Here is a 12395-nt window from a genome sequence, read left to right as displayed (position 1 = left end):
ACAACAACAGTGCTTGGAAAGAGTAAAAATACACTACCGAAAAGCAGCGTATAACCCATTTTCAGATCAAGTGTGCAACATGAATAGATTAATTCCTCTGTCGAGTTTTTGGACGATCTAATTCCATTCAATTGTATTCAGTGTCAAATAAAAACAAAGGTTACACTTTTTACACGGGACACTTTAAAGATAGAGTAGGTCTAGACCACTCTATAATTTAAAGAGACAAACAGGGGCCCTTCCTTTTAACATGCAGAAACCCTAGGTAGCGGCCATCTGCCTCTACCGGTACAATACAAGGCCACACAGATGACAGCGTTGTCCTGGACAAACCCCCGAGAACAGCAATGTTCCAATCATATAAAGTATCTTAGTAATCGTATCAAGGCACAGTAGGTTTGTTAATCTTTGGATTTCTGTAGTACAATACTCTGAAGTTGGTGTCTTTATTTGTAGCCTTTGCCAAAAAGAGCAAAAGTAGTTTAATTTAGGTTAAAACGGTATATTTCTTGTAACACAGGCTGCAATTGTTAGCATCCGCCAAAGTAGCAAACAGTCAGTTTTGTGTCAACAGCATTGGTCTTTAAAGTTATTAAAAATAACATAAGAAAAGGAAAATATAAGAGAATGAGCCTGGGTTTGGAAGTTGTTGGGTTTGGGAACTAGGAAACAGTTTTATAGAGTGGCTTGTTTGTGTACTACTCAAAGACATTCAGCACCATCTTTTCTTGATTCTGTTGGAATCAGCTTTTTGACAAGTCCCCATCTAAAGTGCATGCAGTTGTGTACTTGAGTATGCACTTACTTGTTCCAACTCCAACAGCTATATTTGCCTAAAGAGAAAGAACCAGTATACCATCCGCACTTTTTTGAGATTTAAAAGATGACGGTCCTTTAAATCACAAAACATTTGCACCACCCTGCCCAGCTTGAAGCGCTATTTTGACATTGATAAGCTTTGCCAAAGTGACTGCTAGCCATGTTTGACATTTAGACAGCTACTGTGTAATTCGGACCCCAAGGCAATAACAGAGGAGTGTTTTGCTATTTGAATAAGTGCAAAGAAAATACAGTCCCCTGATATTCAGGGTAAGAAAGAACACGGCTGTTTAGCTGCAGACATGATGGATAACGTAATTGTCTGAACATAGTATTATTATTAAATTGTTTTGTGATAGGTCTCTACTATCTGTATTTCTAAACTGTCTCTGTCCTTTCAAACTCTAGTTACCTTTAATCACATGCTTATTCTAAGTCAACTAAGTCAACCGGCTCCAACAGTGTGTGTAGAAGTTGAAATCTGTTCACTTTGATGATCCCTATAGTCCCTGTTGCATAAACACCCCCAGACATCACAACCACCACAGATGGCAGAGCGAGGACATCATGTAGCCTAAAGGATTCCTAATGTAAACTGAACTGAGCTGGAATAAAGTTGTGCAAGGAGAAACACCGCTTCCTCAACACAAGGTGCATTTTATAACAGCCGCGTGCTGTTCATCCAACTGCACTGCATTGCTTTATACTCCATGATCTCGCAATCCCACAAGATGTTTCCTTCACTAGTAACCACAGTAAAATGTCCGTTTTTGCTAATGTTTCTGTGCCAAAAAACATGTTTGCTATTAACAGCATCACTGTTAGCTTACTCCTACCAAAAATTTGTATAAACGTGTTCCTCTCGTTTGCTAATGTGATAAAGTGTGCAACTCTGAGACTGGTCTACCGCCAAAAAATGCCCACATAAGTATTATGTTCAAGCTACATATACAACTCATATTTACACATATTTAATTATAATGGGAAAGAGCAGACAGCAACATGACAAAGTATAATAATAATAATAATAATAATAATAATAATGTATATAAATTAAACTTTATTAATCCATCAAGGGAAATTACAATGTTTTCACTCAAGGCATGAGATACACACACGCTCAGTACCTACAGTATACATGCACTAATGGAGAGATGTCGGAGTGAAGGGGGCTGCAGCCGTCCATGGTCAGGCGCCCCGAGCAGTGCAGGTTCAGGGCCTTGCTAAAGAGCATCTTGGCAGTGCCCAGGAGTCCATCCCCATACTTTGGTCCAAACCAGCAACCATTTGGTTCCCAACTCGCTACAGACTGAGCTACTGCCACCCCCGAAGAGTGAAACCGATGGTAGTGGAATGGGTTTGGGGCTATTAGCAACTAGTTGTGTGGCCCAGGCTACTAGCTTAGTCAAACTGCAAAAAATGAATTGGTTATTATTAGGTGTAAATGATTTAAGGGGGTCTGTTGAAAAATGCAGACTTGACTTAGCAGCTTTGGTGGTCAACTATCAGGCTGCGGGCTCCAAAGCCCCTTTACTAGTTACATAAGACACAAAAATACTAAATGAATGGACAAAGTGCAATTCCGGTCCGGCTACAGTTTTATGAACTCCCACAACAATACAACCCAACAAGTAGCTACATAAACTATTTTCAGCAAGAGACATTTAACCCTCCTGTTGTCCTTGGGTCAAATTGACCCATTTTCCTACATCAATGTTTTTTTTAATTCCCCAAAATAACATTATTGATTCCACACAACACTCTTTGGCAAGTACAAATCTCTACTTTCACTCATTTTGGGGTGTTTTATTTAATTTTTTATAGCATTTGAAAAACAATTGAAGTGGTTTTGAAATAGTATTGAGTAAACTTTCTGGTTTTCTAACTATAACATTAGGTATAATTTCCTATAAATGAGGTTTATTGACTATAAATTCAAAAAATAACTGTAAAACTGAAGTTAGAAGTGTTGAAAATGTCAAAAAAGTGACAAACTTTGAGAAAAAGTGTCTAAAGTGATAAAAAAGGGACAAAAACTTAAGAAAAAGTTAAAAAACATTGATAAAAAGCCTCAACAAAAGTGTTAATTTTGAATTTTGACGGGAAGACAACACAAGGGTTAAGGCAAACAAACTATCTCAAAAGGATGTCTGCGTATCATCCTCTGCTACACAGATTTATTTTACACATAAATAAGTGATGATTGGACTCACATAAACCCCAGCACTGTCATCACAGTTAAATGCACCATGACAGTTTCACTCTGTAGGGAAGACTTAATCAGGTGAGGTAATTTATCCATGGTGTGAGAACAGGGACATCACTGTGGTTGAAGATGAGCGTTATTGGCAGCACTCCCAGCCCTGTCACTCAGCCACAAATCTACAGTGAGGGGGGCAGCTGTCCATCAACGCTTGACTTTCCAGTATGTCAGCGTCTGAGGAAAGGCAGGATTGGTAATGTATGACAGCTATGTTAGAAACTTTGGAATTTGAAGGAAAAAAGAACAGTGAAAGGCTAACCGGCGCTGTTAATTGAAGCAGCCGTTTTCTTGAATCAGCTCATCCGTAGCAGTGCTAGGAAACCTGACTGTCTGTCAGATCCGATCCATGATTCATCTCTCTGTTGCCGGCTAATTGAGATCACAGCTCTGATAGGGTTTGAAGAGAAGTTGCAGAGAATGTTTAGCACTTTGTGGGAAGACGTCCCAAATGGCAAGTCTAACGCCGCCTATTTGCAAAGGTCAAGGCAGTGGCAACACCTCAAAGTATTGCCCAGTCAGTCTGTCAATTTTAATGAACGTCCTGACCTTAAACAATGGGAGTAAGTCAGTCTAAGCATTACTTTCAAAGGAGCCTTCATATGTGCATGGTAGAGGGGAAAGAAATGAAGGCGAGCTATTCATTGTTGACAATGAATCAACTCAGCAAAACAATTCATCAAAGTTGTTCAGCCTCTCTCATCAGCTCTCTGGAGTATTGTCCTTCTGCAGATGAAAATGTATCAAATATGACAAGCCCCACACTCATTTGTAGGTATTCAGACATGAATAAAGAATTAATGCCAACAACAAAGTCAGGTTGTATTTCCCGCCTATCCCTGTAACAATTTGACATAACCCATGCTTGTACTTTTTATAAAACAAGCCGATCCAGCAGTTATTTCTGTGCTTCACACAGTGGATTTATTGAAGTTGTTTTCACTGGATTACTGAGCTGAAAAGCTTGATAATGAGCTGATGTTAATCTCTTTTTGTATCACTAGAGCACACACACATTTCTCATTTCTTATTTTGTGTTCTAACTACAAGTCATATGCTGTTGCAATTACAAGTAAAGGCAGCGCCTTTGCTCGGCCTCCGGATTCGCTGCTTGCTTGAAGCTTTTTCGAGAACTGCTCATCCAAACGATTTCACATTAGACACTGAGCTTCCTTGAGTCCTGAGCAGAGTCAGCTCAAAGTGATTTGTAATTTCTACCTCTACTGAATGTGAGTCATGCTGTCTGAGTAGCATCTGCAGCATTCGTAGCTTAGGTTAGATGTGCAGAGCACTACTAGCCTGAGTGTACCACCATATTGCAAAGGGTGCATTGGATATACTGTCAGATATATGATGTCAGATGGGACAGTCTGGTTTTGGTCCCAACTGGGCTACTTTTTGATTGGGTTGGTAAAAATGGTTTGGGGCTGCTCGTGATGGATTCCGTCAACAAAACATTAAGCCATATTTAAATGAATCAGCTGGTCCTCTATCATTTTCATTGACACATACTGATACAACGACACAACCAAATTTAAGTCAATTTAAAATAGTTAACCCTCATGTTGTCCTTGGGTCAAATTGACCTGTTTTACTATATCAATGTTCTTTTTAATTACCCAAAATAACATGATTGATTCCACACAATGCTCTTTAGCAAGTACAAATCTCTACTTTTATTAATTTTGGGGCGTCTTATTCAGTTGTATAGCATTTGGAGAAAGAAATGGAAGTGGTTTCAAAATAGTATTGAGTAAAAGTTGACATATTCCAGTCTGTGATTATCTATCAGCATACATTCCTTTAATTTTAGTCTAAATAATTACTAATTTCTGCTTTTCTAACTCAAACATTATGTTAAAAAAGTGACAAACCTTGAAAAAAGCATCCAAAGTGTTGAAAAAAGGGACAAAAGCGTAAGAAAAAGTTAAAAGCGTTGATAAAAAGCGTCAACAAAAGTGTTGATTTTCAATTTTGACGGGAAGACAAAACAAGGGTTAAATGAGTTTAAGGCTATGACTTGGCTTCTTAAAGCTGCTTAAAGCAACACGAGCAACATGCGTACAGGCGGATCGGAGATTTTGTAACAATGTGGAATCGGTCACATTGACCGTGGCAATGATTGACTATTCAATTCAATTCAATTTTATTAATAGTATCAATTCATAACAAGAGTTATCTCAAGACACTTTACAGATAGAGTAGGTCTAGACCATACTCCAGAATTTACAAGGACCCAACAGTTCTACAGGAGAGAAGAAGTCTGTTCTTTGAGCCGCTCTGACTGCAATCTGTAAGAAAGACCAGACAGATCGCGGTGACTGTGCGCAGCATCCACAGTGCCCCGAACGCGCTGAATGCAAGAAGCATGAAACAGTTTTTAGCGTCACTCAGATCTGGCAAACTTGCATGTTAGAGTGGACTGAGTTGTCCGCCTGACCACAGGCTCACTGACTTCATGAATGGTGTCACCAACCAACTGTGACACCTAACTGAGATTTTGAGAGCTCTAGTCTATGATATATTGTATGCTTTACGATAAAACTCAATGAAAGAATACAAATATAAAACATTGAAATACAATGACCTCTCAGTTGATCAATTATTAGGCTATCTCTGTGGTTTGAGAAAGTTCAATCAATATCTGGGAATGAACAACTCTCTCCCAATGGACCTCAAAATGCACCATACCGTCAGTTTACTGTCTGACTTTATATTTCATACTTCAGGGAAAATGCAGTAGTCTTAGTTTGTCCTATTTTATTATGGCACCAAATGATCAGATGTTTGAGTCTAATTATTTTGAATTAATTGGTCTTATTCTTGCCTTCAGCAAATTAAGTGATTAAGCTGATCTAATGAAAAAACAGCATTCTCCCCACTCTTCTCCATACCCTATTAACCTCCTGATTACCATTGTAATGATGTTTGGTATGAAGAAATGTTCATTATGAGATAAGTGTCTGGAATTAGTGTCACTGAAAATGACAATGACTATGAGGTATTAGCCAAGAGTTAAGACAAAGATATCTGGTGGGGAGATCTTTGTGCAGCGCTAGTTGCTTCAGGTCTAGAAAATTATTAGTAATCGGGAACGTATCAAGAAGATAAAGGCATGCTACAATTTAACACATAAAGGCTGCCGTTTGCACAATTTCACATATAATCACCGGGACCGATGGGATATTTGAGTCGGGTATGGCTGCAGCCTGGGGACCTCCCGTCTCATGACCTCCCAGCTGCGTGCTGTCCGCAAGCTTCGACTTTTCAAAATAAAAGCTTGCGTCTGGTCCACTAAGTTTTTGTACGTTGTTTTTTTGGAGAATTTTGAATTAAACAGTACAGAAATCATGCTAATGAAAAAAAAAAATCAACAGAAGTCTTAGTAACAACACCATGGAAGCTAGCAAAGCAGTTTTGTGTATATGTGCGAGCGGGATTTATTCAGTTTGGGAAATCCCATTGTCTCTACAAAGCTACAGCTAGCAGCTCACTGACTAAACAGGGAGGGGCCCATCTGTTAGCGATGGGGGCCAAGACAGAGAGCTACATGGAGCTATATGGAAAAACGTGGACCAAACAAGCCACTTTGAAATGTTGCTGTTTTCAAGAATACAAAAGTTGGGTGACCCCTCCAACAAGAAGTTGGCTGATTGTGCACTCAACAAAGAATAAAAGACCCTTCCCTATTTCCCCCCGGTGGTCAATTCCATAAATTCCAAACAGTCCTGAACCAAGGTTAGTTGTCTGCTGTAGTTTTACTGGTCACCTTGCTATTTTATAGTTCAGGTAGCTATCAGGTAGCTACCTGCTTAGTGCAACTTTACATTCTCCTATGTGCTGATCCACTAGCCCCACAGCTGTTGAAAGACTGACCAGCCCCATTTGACATGCTAGCTAACGTTAGCTAAAATTAGCTTGTGGTAGCGAGACTGCAGTGATTTTTGTAGTTGGCTATACAGTTCGGGACTACAAATACAAAAATCCATCTGCTTGTTCATGTTCACATTCAGCCAGTTGGAACAGAAGAACACACAAGAATAGTACGCAGTATTTAATTAGTAAGCAGTATTTAATTGCTGCATTCCTACACTTATGACATGCAGTTTAATGTGGAAGTAATCCAAGTATTCAGAATAACATCCATAGTTTGAGTAAAGGAACACATTACAAATTATATTTTCACACAGCATTCCGGGATAGGATTAACATGTGCTCTGGTTTATTGGCATTTCTTTAAACCAATCACAATCATCCTGGGCGGTGCTAAGCCCCGGAAAAAAAAGATAAGTATTATTTGATTGTCAGTTCAAGCTTGGAGGATGTTTCCCGAATCAACCAGAGTTTGGAATGCCAACACATAAAAGTGCAAGGTGAGGGACATCCGCCGGAAAAATGAGGGACATCTGGCTGAAAAATGTGAGACGTCTGGCTGAAATATGAAGGACACACAGCTAAAAATTGAGAGACATCTGGCTGAAAAATGACGGACATCCAGCTGAAAAATGAAGGACATCCGGCTGAAAAATGAGGGACATCCAGCTGAAAAATGAGGGACATCCGGCTAAAAAATGAGGGACATCTGACTGAAAAATTAGGGACATCCAGCTGAAAATTACAGATATCCAGCTGAAAATTGAGGGATATATGGCTGAAAAATGACGAACATCCGGCTGAAAAAGGAGGGACATCCGGCTGAAAAAGGAGGGACATCCGGCTGAACTTCTGGCTGCACCGGAACAATCCTGTAAATAAAATGTGGTTGATGTAGACTAAGCTTACAGTAACTTAATACAATAACAGGCTTTTCTTTGTGGTTCCAACAAAACCTGTTGCTGCATATGTCCAGTGTGTCCCTAGTTTTCTATACTATGACGTGCACCATGTTCTGCCAAAACCTGTTAAAAAATTTAGCAGTTCAATAAAGACTGCTAAATAAAGCCTTGCTTTATTGAACTTTCTTTGGTGGATTTATGAGGACTACGGTTAACTGCTCCTCAGATCTGTGTCTGTCATAGATGTCCTCGTTTTTGCCAAGACATCTTGGGTACCCCAGGAACAAAGTGATAAAATCCCTCTTCCAATAAGAAGTAATCACTGTAATAAACACTGTATAAAGCATTGTCACTAATAACAATAATAGTTGTGATGTTTTTACAGTTTATAACAGAAAACTGAAAAGCATCTCTGAATTAATTTCCAATGTAGACCATGAGGTTCGGAGAAGAAAAAACACCAGTGGGTTTTTCTTTTGAGAGGGCCGTCTTTGTTGTCCCTGTCCTAAATACAGGGGACCGTAGAAGAGAGACAGAAAGAGGAGAAAGCTGTGCATTATCACTCCCTGGCTGCAGACTTCTCTCCCACTGTGCCAGGACGGGGTCACCTGGGGGTGAGGAGTGACATCCTCTCAAATGGCATCATTTTGCTGAACATGCTCACAGGGTATGTGATATTTCACAGGTCAGTGCCCATAATAAGGGCCCAGCTCTCTTGCAGAGACCCAACTGATGTTTGTGACCTTTTGCAATTGGACTTGGTATTTCCCTCAAAACCTCGTCAGTCTGGGCTCGCCGGAACTTTCCAAAAGCACTTCTATGAAAGTGCTCTGGAGAGGATAAGATTGATACAGCTACTGTAGGCTGTCCTAAAATGGGAGAAAAAAGTGAATGGTGTGAGTGATAATAGCAACCATAGCTGCATGTGTTAAAGGAAATTGCCACTGATTATTGAAATACGGCTTATCACAATCTCCCCTAGCTGTAGATGGGGGGGGGGCGACACTTTTTTGTCTTAGTGCATGCATCGTTTTAGTCCAGTGCAACACCGGCAGCACCGCCGCTAGTTAGCTTAGATGTTGATAGAACCCTATGTTGTCATTTAGCATGTTTTGAGTAAAAGTGAGCCAACAAAAAAACAATAATTACTTCTTTTAAGATTAGACGATTTCCTAGGCAGATATTAGTGCTCTCTGCACCCATGTAGCAGTGCTTCGGCTGTACTTCCACCCAATATAATCCCAAAGTAATATCTGCCTAGGAAATCATCTAGTCTTAACCTCCATTGCTATTTGTACTCGTTAAATTTGAATATATAAGTAATTAGGTTGTTGTTTTTTGTTGGTGTTCCTTTAACTACAGTTAGATTAACTAGTGAACTATGGTTAGAGCTGCACTTAAATGCTTATGCTTATATTAAAGGGTCATTTTGGTATTTTTCAACATTGACACTATTTTCCAATGCATTGATGTGTCAATGTAACTGGAACAAATTGGCCCAGTAACTGGCAGCAGCGAACCGGGCTGGAATGTAATCCTATAGGGCAAATGTGCATTGGCAATTTTGTTCAATAAAAGTGTTGTTTTTGCCACTGACAGAGTCAGATTATTATTCTAAGTCTCTGGCAAAATCCTTACAGAGATCGTTAAAGAGTAAGACAATTTTTGTTTGACCAGAAAACAGCTCCGAAATCACCATCACCAAACCCACCAGACTCCATGTAAATAATCACTACTTTTAGCGTGTATAGAGCCGGCATATCCCCACCAGACTCCATGTAAATAATCACTACTTTTAGCGTGTATAGAGCTGGCATATCTCCACCAGACTCCATGTAAATAATCACTACTTTTAGCGTGTATAGAGCCAGCATATCCCCACCAGACTCCATGGAAATAATCACTACTTTTAGCGTGTATAGAGCTGGCATATCCCCACCAGACTCCATGTAAATAATCACTACTTTTAGCGTTTATAGAGCCAGCATATTTCCACATGTAAATGGGTGAATTAAGAGTTTATTTCAAACAAACTAGAGTGGTGATTGTTGGAACAGTGGAAAGACGGACAAAGACGGATTTTGAAAGTTTTGTTTCATTTTTTTGGTTTTGTTTCTGTGACTTTAGATTGTTTTTGTTGATCAAATTTAGTTTAGGTAACACTTTGTTTTTATTTTTTCAACTTTAGAATTATATAGATTGGGCGCAGTAGAATCATTCAATATGAACATAATTGCATGATGATAGAGCACAAATAGAAACAACAAATAAATCAAGTTTAAACTTTACTCACAGGCCTAGGTGCTCATATAAGTCATTAATTCATATGAGACTAATATAAGACATATAAGTCATTCAAATACAATGCTGGTCTTTTTATTCTTTTTTCATGAGCAGATGCAATAATTGCAGTTACAAAGAGTGTCCGTCACAAGCCAGTTAAACAGAGTTAGACTAGCTAATTCATAAGCAACATGTCAACCTAAAGTCAACACTAAGCCAACACATTTGACAGCTCTGAAAGAACACTTATTGTATGCATGCTGCTTTTAACAGTAACCTCTTTGTTTTCCCCTCCGTGCTTTACCTGGGTGTTAACACATAAATCACCCTCGCTGGTATCAAAGAGGGAATTTATTCTGATCCGTTCTCACAATATTTAAATTCTTACCTTTTTTAATTGCACACTCTTGGGCTTTTCCCTCATATCCTGAAGCCCATGCCCATTTGCTTCCTGTCACAACGGCAAATGGTGGATGTCATTATGAGGCTTTTAGTCCGGAGGCAATGTGGAATTTCATACCACGGCGATTCAAGGGCATCCCTCATTGAGGCGGCTCTGGGTTTATTATTTTATTTATTTAACATGTTCATTAATCAACAGCAAAGCAACTGTAAATGAGCCAGATTTAGCTTGGCAGGCTAATGGTCATCTGTTGTCCCTGGTCAGTTTGAAAATGCCAACCTTAAAAAAATTAAATACGTTAAAATGACCATACAGTCCACATATAAAAGCAACATACACAGACAATGCACAACGATGAGTAACAAACCCAACACATTGTTGGTCTATTAAATGTTGGAAACATGAAGAGGGATGAGAGTCAGGCACCCCCCTGGCACAAAGTTCCAATGAAAGAGGTGTCGCCTTTGCTTTTTTTTGACTGGGGGGACTCAAATAGACATTCATGTTAATCCCTCACTGTCGGATAGAGATGAAAGGAGGAACACGGCCCCTTAAAACTCTAACAACCGCTGTTTAAATCATCATTTCTTCACCAGGTCTTGTCATGTTTATTTCTATTTCTTTTAATGTTATTATTTCACTCTTTTTCATCCAGGGAAGCTAAAGTGATATTTTTTAAAACCCTAACGCTGCATCTATCAACATTTATTTAGATGTTACCATGGTATTAATTTTTTTTATTTAAATCATATTATTTTGGTCTTATTACTGGTGAAATATTACAATATGCTGTAAGCACTACAATATGAGGCGAGCTGGGCGCATTCAAAGCACATTGGAGCACCCATATCCCACAATGCAATGCGGGCATTCATATCAGAGAATTGGACAGTATTGCTTCAATGTTCATATGTTTAATCAGGGGTTTTGTCACCAGTGGCTCAGTCTTGTTTCAGTAAATTATGCACTGTAATAACGTTTTAAAAGAATCAGAAGTGACATAGTCACACCTAATTACTGCTCTTTCTCTGTGATAGACTGACGACGTTAAAAAAAAGAAAGAAAATTAAAACAAAGATTGCTACACATTGTACGTAATTTATTGCTACAATAAAAACACCAATAATGAAACAGTGTTTTATGCTGCTAAGCACGTTTGGTTTATGCATATGCCTTATCCATTGCCTGTTATATGGCATATATACACTACATGAGTAATTAGAAAATACAGCTTAATGGCTTGTTTGACTAATGGGCATTTGTTTTTATTCCTACTGTTACTGTACTACAAAAATTAACTATTTCCAAAGAGAAGCATTTTTTATTTTATTTTCCATGCATCGTTATTTAAAAAGACACTCTTCTAATTGTGTTGTTAGTGATTGTTAGTAGCAAAGACTAAAGGAAAAGAAAAAAACATGAGGATATGTATGTGTGGGACTTTGTTTCATTTAACATCACACTGCATTATTTGTTGTTTTAAATAAATGGAGTTTTTTGAAATATCAATTAATGGTAGACCTAACATATCCATTATTATATTCAAAGGAGGATCCTCATATCAATCACCGTGGTTACAGCTTGTAGCCATCACTTTGCTGAGACTATCTTTTCAAAGTTAAGAAGGGACTAGTTTTAGTGTTCAGGAAAAATAAAACGATAAGCAAATTGTTGCTGATGTATTTGTTCTATGAACATTGAAGCAATACTCTCGTTAAAGAACCGCTGATCGCTGTCCGATTCTCTGATATGAATGCTCACATTGCATTGTGGGATATAGGGGCGCTCCAACAGGTTTTGCATAAGCCCAGCTCGCCTCATATCGTAGTGTTTACAGCATCCTGATATGTTTCAC

At 38.8% G+C, this 12395-nt stretch overlaps 1 protein-coding gene across 1 annotated transcript in view; it reads left to right on the top strand.

The window, feature by feature from the left end:
• Nucleotides 1-12395, top strand: part of LOC116694632 (VPS10 domain-containing receptor SorCS3-like) — a 314801-nt gene that overhangs the window by 127069 nt on the left and 175337 nt on the right.

Source organism: Etheostoma spectabile, chromosome 2 (assembly GCF_008692095.1).
Source record: "Etheostoma spectabile isolate EspeVRDwgs_2016 chromosome 2, UIUC_Espe_1.0, whole genome shotgun sequence".
Classification (NCBI taxonomy): domain Eukaryota; kingdom Metazoa; phylum Chordata; class Actinopteri; order Perciformes; family Percidae; genus Etheostoma; species Etheostoma spectabile.
Note: the sequence above shows the minus strand (reverse complement) of the source record. Positions and strands in the feature narration are given on the sequence as shown.